General features: G+C 47.0%; 1 long non-coding RNA gene across 3 annotated transcripts in view; it reads right to left on the minus strand.

The window, feature by feature from the left end:
- The window catches only part of LOC133065227 (uncharacterized), a 269,805-nt gene that overhangs the window by 200,139 nt on the left and 47,314 nt on the right, over positions 1-22,352 (minus strand). Inside the window, exons 2-3 of one of the 3 annotated variants that reach the window (XR_009694869.1) lie at positions 9,535-9,661; positions 6,964-8,761 (exon numbers count right to left, since the gene is read on the minus strand). The exons of the other annotated variants lie outside the window; for them this stretch is intronic. This is a non-coding gene — a long non-coding RNA (uncharacterized LOC133065227). Of the gene's footprint in view, positions 1-6,963; positions 8,762-9,534; positions 9,662-22,352 lie in introns of those variants that run through there. 3 annotated transcript variants of the gene reach the window in all.

Below are 22,352 nucleotides of genomic sequence, written 5' to 3' on the forward strand. Positions count from 1 at the left end.
AGTGGCTTCCTTGAGGTGCCCCAAGAGGAGCGGGAGGGGCCGAGGCCTCCCCATCTGTGGCGTCCTGTGAGTCTGCAGGGAGGCTGCCAGCAGCCCCCGAGGGGTCAAGAAGCACACCCATCCCACACACACCGTGGACACACACACACTCCACAGATATCCTCCCCCACACACAGCACACATACACGCACACATCACAGACTGCCCCCCACACTCCCACGCCCACTTTGCACACGCAGTGTGCAGACATCCACACATGCACACATACAGGTGCTCATGTGCCACAGACACGCACGTTCAGCTACTCACAAAGCACATGGGCCACACGCAAACACAGTGAGCACACACATGAGCCATAAACACCTGCGCCCACACCAAGTGTGTGCCATCCCCACGAGACTCACACGGCCACACCGCACGTGTGCGAGCACACATGCACACATGAGTGCACACGCACACCTGCACTCTCCCTTTTTGTTGGCCCTCCTTACTCGGGGGCACCGAGAACAGGGGACGAGTTGCCCAACCCCCTTCCTTCTGGAAGAGAGGATGGGTGTGTGAAGGAGAAGTGTTTGCAAAGCAACTTCTTGGGCTTTCCAGCTGGTGCTGTTGGTAAAGAAGCCATTTGCCAATGCAGGAGACATAAGAGATACGAGTTCGATCCCTGGGTCGGGAAGATGCCCTGGAGGAGGGCATGGCAACCCACTCCAGTATTCTTGCCTGAAGAATCCCATGGACAGAAGAGCCTGGTGGGCTACTGTCCATGGGGTCACAAACAGTCAGACATAACTGAAACAACTTGGCACATATGCAAAGCAACTTCTTGGGAAAATGAAAAAGCAGCCCTAATGTGACCTAAAGAAAGAGTAACCACTATTTTACAGTCCAAACCAGGGCATGCTTCAGAGTGAAAGGCAGAGTGGAAAGGATTACCAGGCACCAACTGATGTCTGACAGGCATGGATGGAGGTGTCCTGGGCAGACCCAAGCCTTCCTCCCCTAAAGGGACCAGGAACAGTCATTCCACAGTTGTGCTCTACTGCCTCTAGAGGCTTCAAAGATTTAAAAAAATAGTAAAATTAATGGAAAAAGAATCAGTAAGAGCTGGAGACACAGCAGTATTTTTTTTAAACTTTTTATTTTATTTATTTTAATTAGAGGCTAATTACTTTACAATATTATAGTGGTTTTGCCATACATTGACATGAATCATGTCAATGTATGGCAAAACTTTTTATTTTATACTGGAGCACAGCCAATTATCAATATTGTGATAGTTTCAGGTGGATAGCAGAGGGACTCAGCCATATATGTATGGATATGTATGTATCCATATATGTATGTATTCATTCTCCCCCAAACCCCCAGTCCCATCCAGGCTGCCACATAACATTAAGCAGTGTTTCCTATGCTATACAGTAGGTCCCTACTGGTCATCCATCCTAAATACAGCAGTGTGTACATGTCCATCCCAAACTCCCCTTCCCCCCATCCTTCCCCTTCTGGCAGCCACACATTCAGAACACTAACGGTTCGGGATGGTACATTTCCCTCATTTTTGCTCATCCTCTTAAGGGCAGGGAGGGCCGCTTCTCCTGGTGGAGCTCTTTTCACGGCTCCTTAACCCATCTCAGTGATTCTCTAACAGTGCTGCGCCACTAGCTGAGGGCTGGAGGGCTGCCTGGGGCCCCAGGAGCTTCTGTCTAACTGATTTCCCCACGCCGCCCACCCCACAAGCTCCTCAGAAGAATAAAGACTGAATTCTCTTTACCAGAAGTTCGGTAGCACCTACGTCAGGCAGGCACATGTTGGGCTTTGGAGGTGAAAGGTGTGACCACAGAGCTCTGACCTCAAGGGGCCCAGAGAGCAGAGCTAACAGCTGTGCTCCCTGGTCTCCTGGGATCTTGTTGAAAAGTAGACTCTTGTGCCAAGGGGCCCGGGTGGGGCCTCTGCCTTGTCGACCTACCTTCCCAGCATGCTGTGAGAATTAGGCACTTTGCAGAGAACAGACCTGTCCACATCCTGGCCCTTTAGTGACTGAGCATCCTCACCTGCATCTGCCAGGAGGCAGGACAAACATCACTGCGTTAGGCCGGGGTCACTGAGTTGCCCTAGAAACGTCTGGGTGCTGCCACCCACCTGCAGGGAAGCTGCTGCACCCACAAGGGAACCAAGATCTCACAGGGGTCATCTGACTTCCGATCGCCCCATGTTCAAGGATGCCCTGTGGCTGTTGTTCAGTTGCTAAGTCGTGTCCGAGTGTTTTGCGACCCTTTGAACTGTAGCCTGCCAGGCCCCTCTGTCCACGGATTTTCCAGGCAAGAATAGTGGTGTGGGTTGCCATTTTCTCCTTCAGAGGGTCTTCCTGACCCAGGGATCAAACCCGAGTCGTCCTCACTGGCAGGCGGATTCTTTATTGAGGAGCCACCGGGGACGCCCTCAGTGGTGCTCTCGAATCTTCCAGCTGGTGCTTAGGGTTCACGGTCTTTCACAAGGAGAGAAATGGCATCTGCCGGCACATGTCCATAAAACACAAAGAGACGGAACAGCAGAGGACAGGTGAGGCCAGACTGCCCTGGATTTCAGTCAGGATGCACCATCACATTCCTAGCTTTGTGCTTTGGAGCAAAACGAGACTCAGTTTTCTTAACCGAAACAAAAGGATAATAATTCCACCTCTGTGGCCGGTGATGAGAACTGGAAATAATTTTGTGAATCCCCAAAGAGTGGGATTATTCTCAAGGTGCCCCTTTATTAATCTATCTATTTGGACAGTCGTGGCTGAAAAGCCAGTACCTGGAGACCTGGGGAGAGTGGGACAGGGACCCCTGGCTGAAGGAGGGGCTGTGCCCCGTCCCGGCCACGGGGACTCAGATGGCTTCGAGATCCAGCTGAGCCCTGGGATTACAGTCGTGAGAGCATCACCCACAGGCAGACCTTCCCGAGGGACTCCAAGTCTCATCTGGAGACAGCAGTGTTCCCCATGCACCTGTGAGTCAAGTCTAGATCTTCCCCCACGTAGATTCCCTTCCACGGGATCAAAGCAAACAAACGTGATTTGAAAGTACTTCAGTCTTAACAAAAAGACATTTAAATCTAGAAATTTCAAGTAGAGCTGTTTATCAGAAAGCCTCAGTCTCCATACGCCTGCTGCAGAGCGCCTAAAACTATGAAACCCTCACAGCTTTTGATAAACGGAGTCAGAACCCGATGTGGGGATTCACGGGAGTGAAGCCGAGCCCCACTGTTTCAATCACGGTGTCTTTCTGAGCCAGATGCTCACGTGGGGAGCAGGGGAGGAACGTCGATTGCCGACATCAAGTTTTCATCTCCACTGGATTCATCCTCTCTTACTGGCATCTCTGACGGAAAGGGAACACCTGGACCAGCCAGCAGGAGGGGAGAGTCACCCGAAGCCCAGGACCCCCAGGGGGACCACATCCGTCCTGGACGAGCACCTGGAGCCCTCAGCTTAGTCGTGTTTGTGCCAGGATTGTGTTTGTGCAGATCTAACTGCAGGGCAACTTGCGAACACCTGGCAGATACTGGAGCGAAAAGGAGAGGGTCTGGAAATCGGGGACAAGCAAATATCACCACCACTTCCTGAAAGAATGGGTTCTAGGACTTGCCAAAGGGAAGGATGGAGTGAAGGGATAGTTAAGAAGCTTGGGATGGACATGCACACATGGCAATACTTAATGCAGACAACCAACAGGACCCGCTGTGCCGCACAGGGCACTCTGGTCAGTGTCATGTGGCAGCCTGGACGGGAGGGGGATTGGAGGAGAATGGATACATGTGTATGTGTGGCTGAGTTCCTCAGCTGTTCACCTGAAACTCTCACAGTGCTGGTGATCCTCTATACCCCAATACAAAAAAAAAAAAAAAAAAAAAAGAACCGGTTCTAAAAACTACAGAGGAGCAGACTTGCTCCAATTTCCAGGCAAGCCCAGAAGAGGCGTGAGGCATTGGGGAAGAAAGTGGTGGTCTCTAGAGGAGCGCTGCGAGTTCTCTAAGAGAAAGTCATTCCATGCTAACCTCGTTTCCTGTTTTGACGAGCTTCACCAGAACAGTCAATTAGGGGAATGCCCCAGAAAGTGTGTCTTGCTTTCAGTAAAGCATCTGAAAACCTCTCATCAGATCCTATGCACGTAAGATACAAAAGATGGCCCAAAGGATGGTGTGACCAGGAGAACTCACGCTTGACAGGAAGGGCACCCCAAAGGAATCCACTCACAGCATCATGGCAGTCCCCCTACCTCTCGTCCCACCGCGGCTGCCGGAGATGGCCAGGGTGGCCACCCTGGAGGTCTTAGTCGGACTATTCAGAGTTCTCTCCCTTGTGGCAAGTGTGGTTTGAAATGGTTCTCCGCAGCTCTACACCTAGAGAAGGCTAAAAACTCCAAGGGGACAAAGCTGGTGTGTGGCTGGTTTTGCACCAGTTCCAGCTACAGAGGGCTCTGCGCAGACACAATTCTACTTAAGAGAAGGGCCTACTGTAAAGCATGGGGAACGATCTCCAGTGACCTTGACAAACCATAAAGCAAAAGAAATGTGTGTGTGTGTGTGTGTGTGTGTGTGTGTGTGTGAGTGAATCACTTTCTGTACAACAGAAATTAACACACCACTGTACATCAACTATGGTGTTGGCGGGTTAGTTGCTAAGTCATGTCTGACTCTTGAGACCCCATGGACTGTAGCCCACCAGGTTCCTCTGTGGGATTTCCCAGGCAAGAACACTGCAGCAGATGGCCATCTCCTTCTCCAACATCAAGTATGCTTCAATTAAAAAAACTGGCTCATTAAAATACAGCTTGGAGGCAGACACTAAAAGCATATTTGTTGAATTTACAGACCACAGACCTGTGAGGAAAAATGGCTCACTCACACGAGCTGGAAGATGGGGATGAAACAAGACAGAACCCATGTGAAGCCCTACATTTCCTTTCAAATCACAGTCCACTGGAGGAGCACAAACTCAGGGTGCATTTGATCCCAGCTGTGCCACTACCTACTTGAGTGCAGCCAGAAATGACAAAAGGACACCTCAAAGGCTTCACCTTTACTTGTAAATTCTTTCCATAATATTAAAGCTCTTCAGTGTGTGAGACAAGTCCTAAAAATCCCTTCCCTGCTTACGGGGTGACCTTGTTGTAAGGACAAAATAAGTCAGAGGTGGTAAAGTGCTTTGAAAAAGGGAAAGCTCTGAAATTCAAAATAGTGTTATTATTTGTTGTAAGGTGCTTTCCCTCCAAGAAAAGAAAGAAAAAATCTGACAGACTGCAAGTGATAAGCAGAAAATGATTCAGCGCTGAGTTCTGTTTCTCCAGCTCTAACCCCAAATTGGTAGAGCTTGCAAGCTGCCCCGCTGTTGTTCAGGAGCCCAGTCCAACTCTGTGACCCCATGGGCTGCAGCACGCCAGGCCTCCCTGTGTCTTACCATTTCCCGGAGTTCGCCCAAGCTCATACCCATTGAATTGGTGACACCATCCAACCATCTCATCCTCTGTTGCCCCCTTCTCTTGCCCTCAATCTTTCCCAGCATCAGAGTCTTTTCCAATGAGCCAGCTCTTCGAATCAGGGGGCCAAAGAATTGGAGCTTCAGCTTCAGCATTAGCTGAGCTCAGCTTCAAAAGCCTAAATGCCTCTCAGACTCCAAATCCCTCTTCTGGCCATCTGCTTTTCCAAGAGTTCTTTCTGGAAGGTCAGCTTTCCACTGATTAAATAAATAATCATTCAGAAATCTCCCTTTCCAGAGCTGGGTCTTTCAAAACGTAACTGAGTAAATGGCCAGAGTGGATGCCAAATGACTTCAGTTGGGGCCTTAGACTTTTGCAACGATTTTAAATTTTTTTCGGTCTCACCACTCTGGCTGCTGAACAAGCCCTGGTTCAAAAGTTAGGTGAAAAATGCACTGCATTTAGTTGCTAGATGCAAGACAGGAGAGCAGGCCTTAGTCAAGGTAACAGACAGGAATAATGACCTGAAACTTCTTTCAAGAGGGCCAGTATAATTTTACTTGGTAGTTATAGGCCTCAGAGTGGTCCCAGACTGAGCTGCCTGATAGAACTTCCTGTGACAAGGTTCTATTATCTGCTATGTCCGATATAGCAGCCATAAGTCACAGGTGGCTATCTACATTTAAATTAATTAAGATAAAAATAAATTAAAATGTTAGCTCCTCAGTCACACCAGTCACATTTTAAGCTTTCAATGGATTCTCATGGTCAGTGGCTGCCATTTTTATCCATACTTTCCTAAACCAATCATTCTGATCCTTGGCTACACTATGGACTCACCTGGGGAGTTTTAAAAGTACTGATGTCAGTCCCCCCACCCCAAATTCTAGTGTGATTAGTCCTGGTGGAGCCTGGGCATTTGAGCTTTTTTTTTTTTTTTTTTAACTCCTAGGTAATTCTAACATCTGGCCTGAGTTCAAAGCCATTACTCCAAACATCTACCCACAGGGCGTAGCCACAAACACGTGAATAGTCCTGGGCTCCTGGCACCCTCAGGGGCTGTGTCTCTGCTGCTCCAGGATACTCTTCTGCATAGTCTCTCCCTCTTCTAGAATCCAGGGAAATGTAATGAGGGAGGTGGAAAAAAGAACCTCAGGATCGAGTGGGGCCTCAGGAATCTTTTCACCTGCGCTTCCTAGTGTTCTGTTAAGGAAATTGGTGTCCCAAGTTCGAGGACTTGCCCAAGGCAAAGGCTGGCAGAACAAGGATGGGAGCTGTGTCCTCCAGACACCCAGCACATCCCTCCCCTGGGATGTGGAGGTCATTGTCACCTTCTGGAATGTGAGTGAACACAGTGTAACTTTAGGATATTCATAAGCAGTGGAGGAGGAGAAGGGAAGGACAGAGGATGAGCTGGTTGGATGGCATCACTGACTCCATGGACATGAGTTTGAGCAGACTCATGGAGATGGTGAAGGACAGAGGAGCCTGGTGTGCTGCAGTCCATGGGGTTGCAAAGAGCCGGACATGACTTAGAGAATGAACAACAACAACAACAAAACAAGAAATGCAAAGGTTGGTTTCAGATGAGGGTCTGGGTACCCAGAGGGCAGATGGCTTGTGATCAACCTTTCCTGCTGGGCAGCGACCTTGCAGGAAGATTGGGTCCTGTCTGCGGTTACTCTGTTTATCTCCTTAGCTCATCAGAATAAAGGGATTGGCAGTTTCCTCACCCAGCAGACAGTGGTTAGAATACAAGTACTCAGCCTCACAGGGTTGCTCAGAGAAGCAGTGTCATGATGGAGCCAGTCAATACCTTGTCCCTGAGCAGAGGGTCAAGCCCTGGGGACAGCCTGAGGGGTGAGACAAATAAGTGCCCGCCTTTAGAGAGCTGAAATCTGGAGGGGCTGGTGAGAGTGATGGCTAACTAATAAGTGAACAAGCAGCGTAACTGTAGAGGGAATGGGGTCTCTCAGGACAGGTGGTCAGAGAGGGCCCCCTGACTTGGGGACCTTTGGGCTGAGACCTAGATATTCATCTTGTATATACTGTTCGGTAGGGGGGTTTTGATATGATCATCATGGTCTACTGATAAATTAATTCTGAAATGTGTGAAACAGTAGGACACAGTCATTTTAAATTATTCTTGTGTGTCTGCTAAGCTTAAACACAAAGACAGATGGGAATTTCTGGAAGGCAACTCCTAATGGCCTCTTTGGCCAGGTCCCCAGGAGCATGGAAATGTCCTACCAAGAGCTGAGGAGGAGAGTGCGATCCAGCAGAAGGGACATGCTGATGTTTACTCATTAGGAATATTTATCTGCCAATTCCAGGGGCTCCAACGTGAAGGGGGGGTTTAAAAAATCTGGGCATCTATGGTCTGTAATGAACTACCCAGCACCCACTACACTTGGTGAGTGAAGCCTAGGGAGGCTCAGGCAGAAGTAGACTAGAGGTGTTGGGAAGGCCAAGCAGACTGACCCCATCCTTACCCTTGTCTTCAGAACCTGGCACAGAGAAGCCCAAAAAAACCCTTGTGGCATGAGACAGTGAATGGGAGACTGATGTGCAGAGGGAGGGAGAGGGGCAGCTGAGAAGACAGACGTCTGCAGGAGCAAGCTCAAGGTTGGTGATGATTCGGGGCCACCATCTCCAGGCCACGACCAGAGAGGGTGTGGGAAGAGGCTTCCAAACATCTCCCAGTATTTTTCTCAGGTGTCAACTTGCCAGTACTGATTCGAGAGATGGCTTCCAGAGAGAGAAGAAAAGGCAGGGCAGACCAGACTGAGTAATAAGTGATTCAAGTTCAACACACTTCTTCTAGAAGCTGTCATAATGAGCTGTGTGGTTATGACATGGTTTCTCTGTGGTCCTAGAGAAATGAATCTCAAACGTTATTTGGTCTCCTTTACATTGAGATTTAAACAGAACTATTGAGATCATGGAGGACAGAGGACAGTCCATGGGGTCTCAAAGAGTCAGACACAGCTTAGCAGATGAACAGCAACAATTAGCAAACAATCCATTTTTCTTTAGTTACGCTTTTAATGAAGGGAAAGGGACAAAGATACACTGAGACTGGCCAGCTACATGGGAAAGCGATCAGACTAGACCATGAGCACCACATGGCAGGCACCTCGCCCTGAAAGTTGAGTCCCCGGCGGTTGGAATCAGGTCCCAGGGCCAGCCCTGCCCCTGCACTCGGCCGTGGGCAGCAGGTAGAGGTGTTGCAGAGGGGCTGAGTCCTGTGTCATTTTCAAGCAACTGTGTCATAAAGTTTCCTGTTTCATCTCCCAGTTATTCTGAAACAAAAACATGCACGAAAAACACAGGTCACTGCCAACCGCATTGAGACACAGTCACTCCAGTACATGGAAACCGAAAAGGGAAAGACAGATCGTAAATGCCACAGTAAGATGGGGAATCAAATTTATCAGCGTCTATTCAAATAGTGATAATCAACAAAAACTGCGGTGGGGATGGCGGTGGGCGGGGCATCTGTTCAAAAATAATTCAGAAAGAGGCTGTAAAGGCAGATGTTCCCAGAAGCCCACTGCCTGTTTACTGAAAAGTTGAAGTCAATTCTGCCCCCTCTGGGTCCAGGTCTAAGTCTGGGGCACACCATGGCACTTCCCCTACGTGCCCTTGTTGGTCTAGCTGAAGTCAGATAGGACTCCCTGGACAAACCTGGCATTGACCCAGGTGATACTTTGACAGCCTCTCTTCAAGGGTCCAAAGAGACTTAAAAGAGGTCACCATGGAATTGTAGTTGGATGCAGGTGGATGGGGAGGGTGGTGTATGAACTTCTGGTCCCCTCTCCTCTTCCCATTCAAGAGAGCTAGTCTCCCAGGGACCTCACAGCATTATGTGCACACAAGCTTGTCCCGAGCAGCCTCAGCGAGGTAGGGGGAAGGAGAGATGGTAAGAGGGGGGATCTTGTCCAAGCAAAGACCCTGAAGGACAGCACAGGGCTGAAGATAACTCCAGAGACTATGATTCTATTGAAAACTGCTTTGTCCACTTGAGGCTGTTATGGTTTGGCTCCCAAGCAGCACATTGTTTGTGGAAACTCACCCTTAATTTTCCCAAACAAGTGAAGGGACAGGTCCAGAGACAGAGAGAGGGATGGCTTCATTCATGAATACAAACGGTCCAACCGCTCCCCAAAAATGGGCTTTGCACTTAAATCTGCAGCTCAGACCTTGGAGGAGGAAGAGAGAACTGGAGACAGCACTGTCATGGGAGCAAAGTCAAATCCACACCTGCCCACTCTTCCCCATCGCATTCTCTGACCAGCCACCACTGATGGTCAGAGAAGGGATGCACTCTGCCCAGGACTGTTCAGAACTTTCTTGCACACCCTCTCATCCCTTCCACATGCCATCTTTGCTGGATGCGACCCTGAGTTCACTCGGAAAGCCAGCTGCCTGAGCCCCTTTCCCTTTCCTGACTTTTGTTAATGGCACAAAACTTTCTGCAAAAAAGGCTGGGAGCAGGGGGTGCTGCATAATTTTGGAAAAGCTCCATCCTTCTGGAAGAGATTCATTCACAATGCACGGTAACATGCAGAAGACCCTGAGAAATTAGGAAATAAAGAAAGCCATTTAAATTAATTCCTTGTGTGCTTCCCAAACATATCTGGAGTGGAACCCCTCTTACACTGGAACCTCTGCAGACCAGGTTCCACCGGGCAACAGAGAGCAGAGCTTCACTTAGACTGAGTCCTTGCGGTCCTGACACTCACAGGGCAGTTGTGACAGTCTGTTTATTTCTTGGACTCTGTATTGTTTTTCCTCAATATTTTCCCTCTAAGGTCCCCCACATGTGAGTTTGCTGAATCACAAAACTCCTGCAGCCTTTTTTTCTTTTTCTCTCATAAGCCTCCTATGCTAGTGACCTTTCTGAGTGATGATGAACCTGGCTGTGTGCTTGCTAACATCTGGGGAGAACACTGCCCACCTGAGCCTGTTGGGAATATCAGTTTCCTAGTGTGTGTTCAATGAGCTAGCATTTTCTAATGTGACTTAATATCAGAATCTGGGCCCAAGATTTTATATGCAGTGCCTTCCTGGGTGGGCAAAGAGAAACAGGAACTAAGACACGCATCAGTGGCTGACATGGGTGGAAGGGGCGACCTGGTTCCTCTAGTTTGAAATAGAGAGGCAGCTAAGGAACCTATGCTCCTCTCCAGTTCTGAGTGGGAAGGAAAAACCAAAGTGCAAGAGCCCAGGCAGGATTTGGTATGCATCACTTGACCATGTGGAGTTGGACCAAAATAACAACCGGGGGAGGCATCATCTGGTCAACCTACATTTTACAGATACACAGAATGAGGAAGTTGGCAGTCTTTTTAGGGTCCCTCTGGAAAAGAGATTGCTGGGAATGAGATCTGGATCTCTCCTACCATCATCCTTAGATTTTGAATTCTAGCTTTCCACTGTAAACCTGATCTAGCTGGTGTGGGAGTTTTTGCATGCATAAGTCAAACCCTGAGTGGCTCCACATTGACCGGGCAGTCCAGTTATCATTGAAGACACTCAAGATTTTACACCCAGGGACTCTAAAAGGTTTGCCGCTAATTCAGAGCTGACCACATAAATGGCTTCCCATGTGCCAGCATACACTGGCATGGGGCAGAGACCACCAGCACTTCTTTTGCACTGGGATATTCCTAGAGAAACTTCTGGTCACACGTTACTCCCATATTCTTACTCCCAGCTTGACTGAGCTGTGTTCTTCCTGCAGGTCTCTAGCATTCAGGGGACCCCCAAGTGCTTTCCCCACTGTGGGTACCCAGCTCCACTTTCCCTCAATCTGTACACCACACTGTGAATATGAGTCCTTATCAGGGGCCTGAGATGCAGCCCCGGCGATTCCCTGGATGCTCCCCAAGCCAGGCCCCAGATCACACCCTCTCCTCTCCTGTGGCAGAGGAGGGTCCTCAGCCTGGAAAACAGACGTGGAGAGGGACAGAGCTCAGACATCCACTCCTGACTGGATGGGTCACAGGTCAGGGCATTCCCCCTCTATTCCATCCAAGCTTCTACTTCCCAGGTGGTAGGAATAGAGCAGGAATACTGGAGTGGGTTGCCATTTTCTCCCCCAGAGGATCTTCTCAACCTAGGGATCAAACCCGCATCTCCTGAGACTCATTCATTGGCAAGCCAATTCATTACTGTTGAGCCAGCAGAGACAGTGGGATAGGACTTAGCGACTAAACAACAAGTACCCGGGCAGGGGAATGGGGAAGCAAAGGGCACACACTTCAACTTGTTGTAACATCCTCAACAGTGCCGAAACCCTAGTGCCAAAACACCAGACCTGAGCCCCCAGCCACCCACGTGCAAAACACACTCTTCGAGGGCTCCATCAGCTCCTGGGAAAATGATGGGCCAGGTACTCACATCCTGTTCGTGTTGATTCATATCGGATTTGGATGGGGTTGGAAGCCAACTTTTTTGAGCTTTTGAAACTTGCCAGGAGGGTGTGGCAAGCTTGGCAATGCCAAGGTGCACACTCTCAGAAAATGAAAACCTAGAGGACATGCTCAGCAGACATCGTTGTTTCTTGCAGACTAATTTTAAGGATAAGTGATGTGGATCCCCTGTGCCAATGATTCAGCTTTTGTGCTATGAGAGATGTCAGGGCAGGGGAAAGAGGAGCCGCCCTTGAGAGGCCCCCTCCCCTTGTTTCTGGGGAGGGCCCCGTTTTTAGAACAAAAGCCACATAACCCCGAGCAGACATAGAAGCTTTTCTGAGGGGACCTCCCCGAGAAGCAGTTTTTGCGAAGTGTTCCATGCATCATTACAGACTACCCATGGTTCAGGAAGTCTCAGCCTTTAACAAAGCCAGCAGCAGAGTGCAAGCCTGTCCCAGGACTGCCCCAAACACAAGCGGCATCCCGTAGTCCATTGTTTGCTGATCCCATCCCATCCCATCCCAGATACTAGTCTGGATGCGTGCTTTCTGTGAGCATCTGCCCTCTCAGATTGCTGCTGCAGGAGCATCTTTCTCACCTGGGAGGCAGGGGAAGTTCAGCCACTAGCTGGTACCTGGTAGCACTCAGCCTCCAGTCCAGCATCCTGATCATGATGCTCCTCCACCTTTTAGGATGAACAGGAGTTCATGGGTGATTCACCCTGACCCCCAAGGATCTTGGAAATTTGCGCAGCTTTGGGTACCAAAAGGAACCCACAAAATACTTCCCTCTGTTAATACTAAAGGTTTCCACAAATGGAAACAACGGTGGGCAACCCAAGGACTGGGCCTCACTCAATTATTTCCTGGTCTAGTCAATACCACCCCCCTCCCCTTGGTCACCTTCTCTATCCATAAAAAAAAAAAAAAATCCTCTTTTCAAAGAATTAAACCTCAAAAACATTATAGCAGATCTATAGTCTGGTTGACATTGTAAAAGGTCAAAGTTAGGTAACCTTGCTATACTGTTACTATGGGATGCAAAGGACTTTCTGAAAGGCTGGTTTTACCTCTAAAGTTGGAGTTTTACCTCTAAAGATTCCCTTCAAAACACATGAAGGGAATCTCAGCATTAAAGGGAAAAATAGAAACAATCTTTAGGCCTTTAGGTTTTCCAATCACCCTTGACGCATGGCCCTAACTAACAGTCCTCAACATGGACCTCAGGACCAACAGTATCATCTGAGAATTTTCATAAATGCAGATTTTCAGGGTGTGCCCTAGACCTTCTAAGTCGGAAACTCTGGCAATGGGACCCAAGGATGTCTCTTTTCACAAGTGCCCAAGTGATTGTGACACACACCCGAGTATCACCAGCGGAGAGTGATACCCGGGCCGTGGGCTCATGACCATGACCATGACCATGGCAGGTCGGCTGTCTACTGATGCTGTCTGTTTGGTCAGCTGTCCCCAGGCTCCTCACTGGATGGCTCTGCCCTGAGATGCCACAGCGGGAGGGAAGGACCGGCAGGCCGGGAGCCCCCTGAGACTGGCAGCAAGGTCTGGGCTGACCTGGGATGAAAGGCCGGCATGGTCATTCCCTAGTGCTCTTTCCCAGACGCTGAGCATCTGCAGGGCGTGGGAGTGACACCGTGGGATTCTACACCTGTACCCGGGAATCCCCCACCACATCACGTCTTTCCTGGCCAAGCCCTCTCCTCCCACACGTAGCCTTCCTCTCCCCCACGCGCTCTGCCTGGGGAGAATCCTTGAGCCATGATGTCTGTTGGTGTTTCTCTCAAACAGGAGACTAGAGAATGCCTCTACCTGACTGCCCCTCTGGGAGGAGAGGGGAGCACAGACCCCCTCTGCTTCGGAGCCTCGCTCACACCCGGTAGTGCACAGGTAGGGGCTGACGGCTGAAGGCTCACAGCCGGATAGGTAGCTGGCAACACATGACCAGGTCAAAAAAAACGTTTAAAAAAATAGTTTGTTTATCATTTAAAAAAACTAACCTCATACAGGAAGTATGAGAAGAAGAAGAAGAAAAACACAGCCCCAGGCTACGACACCGAAAGTGGCAGCCTTGGATACCAACCAAGGGAAGGCCCTGCAGTTCCCATTCCCACTTTGCAGGGGTGGCGGGAACAGGTAGGGTGGGGCACTGGGCCAGCCCGGGGACTCACAAAGAGGGGCTGCAGGAGAGAAAGGGACCGTGAGTCCCGAGGCACAGCCCTGCCACACACGGGGGAGGACGGCGCCCCGTCCAGGGCCCTCCAGGCGGGGCTGGCTGTCCCAGCCAGACGTGGAGAAGAAGACACCAGAATGGAAACTGCCCTCCGAGAGCATCCCCCGTGTCCGCCCCTGCTGGCCCACGTTCTGCCCTTTCTGTGTTTCAGGTCAAGACCAGATCATGCTCACCGGACCCCACGCTCCTTCCAAAGCTGACAGCAGTCAGCTAGGCAGACCCCACCATCCCAGGCCTTCCATCCAAGCTGGTGGCTGGGCACCCCTTCAGGACCACACACCCAAACTGGCCAGCCTTGTTTTGGATTGAAGGGCATGGACACGAGGCCACCCAAGGCAGATAGGAGTCAAGTAGGACCCCTAAACCAGGGCCATCTGCCCCCCCTGAAATGTGGCTCAAATGGATTTTTTTTTTAAATGGGGGCCAGGAACTCACAATGTCCACCCAAGAATTCAAATGAGGAAAAACAATGAGACTCAAGAACATTTCCTCTTTCATAGCATGAAATAGTAAGAGGATAGGAAACAGGAATCTTCCCTCCTCATCATAAAAAAAAAAAAAAAATACAAACGCTCTCAATGTGCCCACACTGGAAAGACACCAACGAAATGACTCCAAGTCATGACTATCGCTGTCAAAGAAAGCCATTTAAAAAAGAAAGAAAGAAAGAAAGAAAAAGAAAAAAAACTCTGCACACCCAAAAATCTCAAAATAGAACCAAAACCTGCAAATCATACTCAGGAGTCTATTGTGAACCTATGTTTTAGCATGCTCTTGAAAAGGTTAATAATTTTCCTACCGAAACTGAATGTGGGTTGTGAAAGAACATTAAAATGAAGAAAATTTCCCCGTGGCTGCTATTTTATTATCACCAAAGCCATCAAGTTTCAGTTTGAGTTATTTGTATTTATTTGTGAAAACAAAGATTAGATAAGTAGAAACATAAACCTCATCCTAATTATTGCCCTGGAGTATCTGATTTTTCAGACAAAAAAAAGAAAAAAGAAAGAGCATCAGACACACACTCAAGGCATGAGAATTCAAAACAACAGAGAGGAGAGAGACGGTCCTGTTATCTCATCCTATCACTTGAAAAAATGTATTGTCTCATGTCAAACATTAATATTTGTTTACAGTCTGTAACAACCACACGAGAGGCAATGGGTACTTTGAGTCGTTAAAACTTTGGTCCACTGCAGGCTCAGGTAGAGAACTTTTTTTTTAAGCTGCAAACTTTCATGTTTTTGTTTTACACTTGCAGAAATGCAGTCCAAGCCATATATTTCCAAGTCTTGAAAAAAGGGGAATTGAAGAGTTGCTTGAAAACATCCAATTCTGAGCCTTGAGATACCTTCCAAGCAGTTGAGCTGGGCTGAAACCTGGGATTGAGATGCAAAGCTGGATTTTAACTCAAATGGGTCTGAGATGCCAGGTAAGCAGCTTGTTTTCTGAAGTTTTCAAAGAAATCCTCTGGATGAAATGGTTAATCAAAATCAGGGGTGAGCAAAAATCTCTCTCCACGTTCTGCCGGCACAACATAAACAGCAGAATGAAAAAAATAACATGCAAAAAGACCTGCAGTGGTCTCACATCACCGAACAAACTGTTTTTCTACCTATTTTGTGTTGCTGGCTTTTGTTATCAGCCCAATCGGCAAATTGTGGCCAATTTTGTCATGGTTGAAGCAGACATTTTGTTCCCAAACTGCTTTCAACATTTTAGCTACCAAATAGTTTATGAGAAATTGAAGAAGCCACAATACAAACAGAAAAGGTACCTAATCTTGCTACATTAACCCCTTTTAAGGTTAAAGTGACACACACACATAAAAGATTAAAAACAAGAATTCTAGCAAATTCAAATTCTGAAATAACCTAAGCAGAATTTCCTGGAAAAAAGAATAATTAATGATTAACCTACTGATTGGATTTTGAAACCAACTACACAACATTCCCCGATTCTGACCACAGGACACCACGAAAAGAGCTTTTAATAACACAAGAGGTAATTTTTATTTTACATCCACACACATCAAATACTGCATGAACCTGCACAGCCAAATTCTAAAGGAGTCAATTAAATTCTGCTAAAGGCAAAGAATCGGTTAAGCACTTATTTACTACTGAAAATAAATGACACCCACGTAGTTCATCTTATATATTAATATTGAAACCAAAGAGCAGTCTTCTACCACAAATCATTTCATTAAAAAAAAATAATGAACTAGTTAAAATGAAAACACAGGGTTTTACTTGATGAAACAGTCAGTATTCAGATCAAAATGAGAGAAAGCTGACCTGGCTTTTCAAAATTTGTTTTTGCTTAATTCCAACAACAAATTGAAGATGAAACAAGGATGAAAGACTCCTTGTTAAAAATCCAAGAAGTATTAGTTGGAAGAAAAGCAGAATTTCTGACAGAAGACTTAAGAAAACTCTTCTCTCTTTGCAATCCTATCTCATATTTGAAGGCACAGCATTATGTACATTTTTAGCCTTTTAAAATATCAGCATGCCCACACACTATCTCAGATTAAACCAAGGAGAAAATGACACATTCTGAAACCATTTTCTAAAGCTCCTTTTCCTGATAACACTCAGGCACTCACAATCAATTTAATGAGTTTCTAAAAAGCCCAAACAACTCTCCATAAAGAGACAGAATTGTTCACAACAGCCTGCAGATATTTCTAGATTTTGCAAGCAATACTAAGAGCCCTTGCTATTTACATTTAGAAAAGCTAATGTGTTTTCAACATCTATATCAGAAAGAAATACTACTCAGGGCTTTGGCTAATTAAATTGAGGAACAATTTGAAAAACCCCAAAAGATCCAGTCCAGCAGTCCCCTGATTTCAAACAATTTAAAAATTAGTTCATTTTCCCCTCACCAAGTTCTTTGCACAAATATATATTCTCCTAATCTATTCCTACTTGAAAATTCTTAAGATAATAAAGAAAGTAAACACCCACAGAAAGTAAGAAGTCATTTCTTCCTAAAACATAGAGCAGCAAGATAAACAGTGAAAAGAACTAAAAACAAATAGCACAACTCAGGAAGAACACAGAACACAAACTGATGGATAGAAAACTTAACAGGAGGAATTTTCAGTCCTTAAGGATGAACTCATTTGTGGTGAGTTTCAGGCATTCTCGGGGAGTGATCAGCATAGCTTTGGGGAAACTTGAAGCGAACACAGTATCAGTGTAATAACATTTTCTGGTTAGGCTGTTTGACATCAGACCTAAAACATGTGATTCAGAATTTACACACTTTATGATTTTATGATCCAGCTCTTTCAGTATTATGGGACTGCTCTGATACTTGAGAGCAAGCAGCCTGACTTGCGTAAGGCACCAGCATTTTAGAACAAACCAAAAAACCTTGAATGAACCCTACGATGAAAGATGACAGGGAATAAGAAGGCTATGGTAATCACCTGAATTTGTTACTTTCAGACATTTTCTGTATGAGTCTCTTACCCTAGAATATCTGCCCTCACCCTTAACCAGCATAATCGAATATTCACATTCAGAAAAACCCTGACCTTAGCCAATACTTACTACTCTTAAACCACATATCTCCCCTTCCCCCGACATAAGACTTGGGAAATGAGGGTGATTTTAGTCATCTGGAAAGAGTGAAACATGACATTGGTCTTTAAGCACTTTCTTCAGAACCGTTGTCATTTAAACTCTTTTACCACAAGTAAAAAAGGCCGTGCTCACGGAACAAATTCAAGTTCACCCTCAGTTGTATCTGTAACCTGGGAATTTCTCATGAGCAGGGTGGCACAGGACAGAAGCTTTCATGGAAGAAAGAGTCAAAGCACTTTAAAAAAAAAAAAAAAAACTCCCACTTTTTTGGCAAGTGTAAAAATCAAAAGGTAAACTCTACCATATGAAAATTTCGTGTTCTCAGCACAGTTACTTCACCTACAACTAGCTAACTTCTTCTTCTTCTTCTTCTTTTTTTTTTTTTTTTTCACAAAAATGCATGTGTTAACACCAAGGTTTTGAAATACCATTGTTATATTTGGAGGCATTCCTAGGTGTAAGTAAGGGTTTTCTCCCCCATTTTTTAGATACACATTTTTACTGGGAGTTAGTCTGTTGTGTATGAAATGACAATAATTTTGTTAGAGCAATCTGGCTTTAAAAGTTAGTACAGGTTCTACTGTAAAATTAAAATTGGAAACCAAACTTTTTTTTTTCTTGAAAGCAAGAAATAATTTTCCAGAATCTAGAAATAATTGCCTCTGGAAAAAAGAAAATAAAAATGCCAGACAGACAAGGGTAAAAAAAAGCTCAGAATCTTTGCCCTGAAAACAAAGGTCTCTCACATTGCATTTTCTATTTTTCACAAGGAAAAAACCAAATAGCTCTCTATTCCCCAAATGAAATATGTAACAAGAACTGGAAACGTGCAATATGTTAAATATTAATAAATCTAAAGGAACACAGGTATTGCAATTTTTTTTTCTTGTTAGTATGAATTCAACCTACTGTGTTGGTGAATTGACAGAGATCAGACCCTGTGTCTATAGCATCAGAAATAGGATGATGTGTTTGGAAACTCAGGTTTGAGCTAAATAATTCTCCTTCTGACAGGGTCTGTTAGCATCATTAAAAGCATCATGAATAACCCTGGATCATGAATAGCATAGTATATTTTTGAGTCTAAAAATCCTTCATTGATGTTGGCTTGAAAGCTGTTTAATTAGCTGTAAGATGCCAACCAATCTCTTTATCAAAGCCAGCTGAAAACAAAACTGAGAGAAATAGCTTGTGGTTTCACAAAAAATGTATTTACATGAAGTATATTTTAAAGGGAGTTCGATCATTAGGTACAATGTCATCTATGCCGTGCGGTGGATTTGACATTTAAAGATGTCAGAGGTTGTCAGATTTATCTCCAGCCTATACTTAGTTTAGAAGTAACCACTTCTGTGAGCAGATCTTGTTTTGTTGATTTCCAGCCTAGAAATCTGCAAAGATTTAACTCTTATTTACTGAACACAGATCTTTCCATGTCCTCTCACTTCCTTACTTAAGACTAACTAAAAAGAAAGTGGGGCCAAGGGTGACAAAGTGGAATTGAAGCCCACTTTCACACTGGGTCACAGGGACTGTGGCAGAGCGAGCAAACCACGGTGAACTGAGCACAGAGGAACAGGGTTATTGACAAGCATGATGTTTACTAAAACAGAGAGGGCTCCAAACCCTGACCCACTACTTCACACAGCATGTCTTGGAAACAACATTCTGATAAGAACTGTTCTTCACTTAACACTCAACATTGTCCACTTGGAGGAAAACCCAGAGTGAGACGAGGAGCTTTACCACGATGAAAACTGCCTCAGCAAAGTCCCCTCAAAGGAGCAGGAAGATACCCCAGAAAAACACCAGCCTTTAGACATCTTCACATCAGGAACATTGTTTGATAGTTTTGTCAGTCTATTTAGTGACCATGTATCCATGCTTTACATTTTATTGAGATGGTTTAGTAAATCACCACCATTGCACTATCACAAGAAATGGGTTTAAAGAATGTATTAGTCACTCATTCACTCTTTACCAAAGATAACTTTTCATCTTGTCTAATTTGTTGAAAATGAAAATTAAGGTCAAAGACAAATTCAGCTTGAGAGAAGCCGTAGCAGACCCAAGTGAAATTTGCAGCCAACAGCACCCTTGAACCACACAACCTCATGCCTGGGACCACACACATCTTTCAAAATGAAAGGGAAATGGTCGTTGATGTTACAGGACCAAAATGTACATTCTAAATAAGAACTCTGTTCCTCAGGACCTTAATTCACATTGTAGAGGTCAAAGGGTACCAGCCTCAGGATATTGATTCAGGAATTCACACGCAGTTAGAAACAGAATTTGTAAAGGGGTACAGAAAAAATGTTCTCAGAGATTGCCACTACTCATCAATTACTTTTCATAGTTTGTTTTACAAAGGGCTTCTCCCCAAACCCAAGTCTTTCGTTGTTAATCTTTTTTTTTTTAAGATGTAGCACAAAATCCGTCCATATAGGTAGGAGAGCCAGCCCGGAGGAAGTCCCCACCAGGGTCTGACACAGCAGCTAGAAAAGGAAGCATAACAGGGGCCCGAGGAACAGCAGAGGACAAGAATGTGTGCTGTCTATCTTCTGCTCTGTGACTGTCTAAGTGAGAAGCAGCCATTTGATTCATTTTCTAAACTCAAAAACAACTGGGCTTCATTTATTAAGAGTTCTCTTCTTGCCCGTGTGGTGGCTTTCCTTTGGGAAGTTACCAAAACCAGTGCCTGAGTACCCAGAAGGCTGGAATCTGGGGAGGGGTGGGAGAGAGGGGCTCCCCTGTCCCCCAAACCCAGGGGCCTCCGATTCTAGATTCTGAGAGAGCTCATCCTGCCTGTTCCTTTGACATCCTGACGAAGTTCAAAGTCGCTGCACAAAGGTCCCAGGGACAGCTAATCAGCCATTTCCTTTAGGGATTGGTTTTGAGAAGGACAGATAAAGAAAAAAGGACTTATGAGACACCACTAAAGCACTTTTGATGGGATGATTCTAGAACGGGCAGGCGAGCCTGCAGAACCCGATGTGAAATCTTCCAAGCATTTCAGCACATCAGAGGGGTTCCCGCATTGGCAAGACCCTTCCCACCGGCCTGTGGCCTTTGTCACAGACCAAAAGGCCAGGAGGTGACAGGCCCTGCCGCGTGTGCCTCCCTTCTGGGCTGCCTCTGTCCTTGCCGCTGTTCCCACTATGTTGATTATGTGACACTCCCACCAGGCTTGCTTTCTGGGGTCGCCTGCTTCTAGGGAAGGAGCCCATATCACTTCAAAGGAACGCGGGCAGCCGCTGTCCACACTTGGCCGTGAGCAATGTCTCCGTTTGGTGACGAGGCAGAAGCAATCCTTCAGAACAGCCTCGTTGGCACTTTCCCACTGCAGGCTGGCAATACCTGCCCCTGCTGAGAGGCATCTTCTCCTCCACACTGGGGTCGGCGCCTTCGCGACCGATCTCGGATCTGTACCAGCTGTCCTTGTCCCCCGCCGCCCTGCCCAGGTGACGGCGGACGATGAGCAGAGCTCAGCTGCAACTCTGACTCCCCTGGCAGCCTTTATTGACTGTTCTTTTTTTTCTTTTTGTTCTTGGAGAGAAGCAAACCACATCGTCAAAGCGTTTAAAAACACAAACCAAAGGAAGCTGGGTTTCCAGGCTTTAAGTAGATGCTATTTACCCACAGTTTATTTCCAGGAGTCGCTTGGAAACCGTTGTCATTTTTCACTCGGATTCGGTGAGAAGCCTAGCATTTGGAGTGGTACCGGTGATCTGTGTTTGCCTCTTGCCAAAGGGAAGCAAAGCCCAGTCTCTGTCCTCAAACCCAGACTCACCTCAGTTCCCTGGACGTGGCTTCCCCAGCCCTCTTCCGTGCCTGCTGTGCCGGTGGCCAGAGTCCAGGCCCTGCTGGTGGCCGTGGCCCCGGAAACTGGTGGAGATGGAGTGAGCCTTTCTCTCTTTAGATGCCGCCACCCCACACTTGAATGGAAGTCCAAATGTCATTTTGTGGTTTGAAAGTCACCTCCTGTCGCCTCTGCCTGGGACATATTGTCACCTCCGAGTAGCTGGCTGACCAGTGTCGAGACAGGCTCAGTCCGGCTCGATTGTGTCTTATCCTCTCGCAGCGTGGTGTTTGGTCCGAGTTGGCTCTGGGTGAGACTCTGATAGATGGGCCCACAGGTGACAGATGGATGCAGCTTTTCAGGTAGCAGGAGCTGGGACTCACCACAGTTCCAGGGAGGCACAGATGGGCCCCACGAGTTGACCAAGACCGACAGCTGCCGTTCACTGAGGCCCCGTTCTAGGCGCTTTGTGTTCATGATCGACTTGCCGCAAACTTCTGAGGCCGATACTCTTGTCACCCTCACTGAGGGAGAAGGGAGCCATGGGGTGGAGAGGGGGAGTCGGTGAGCTGGCTGCAGATGACAGCAAGTGAGGAGTCGGGAGGGATGGCTGACCTCTGTTGCCCCAACCCACATCGCTGCCTTCTTACCACCTCGTCACCGTGTAAGTCAGCAGCCCCCACCCACAGCCCATGCAGCCCCTTCCACAGAGGTTGTTGGTCCACAGATCCGTGTGTCTGGCCGGACTGTAAGCTCTGCAGGACGCCTGCAGCGGGCTGACCCTGCCTTCCCTCCCTGAGCATCCTGTCTGGAGCATCATGGACACCCC

Source organism: Dama dama, chromosome 11 (genome assembly GCF_033118175.1).
Source record: "Dama dama isolate Ldn47 chromosome 11, ASM3311817v1, whole genome shotgun sequence".
Taxonomy (NCBI): domain Eukaryota; kingdom Metazoa; phylum Chordata; class Mammalia; order Artiodactyla; family Cervidae; genus Dama; species Dama dama.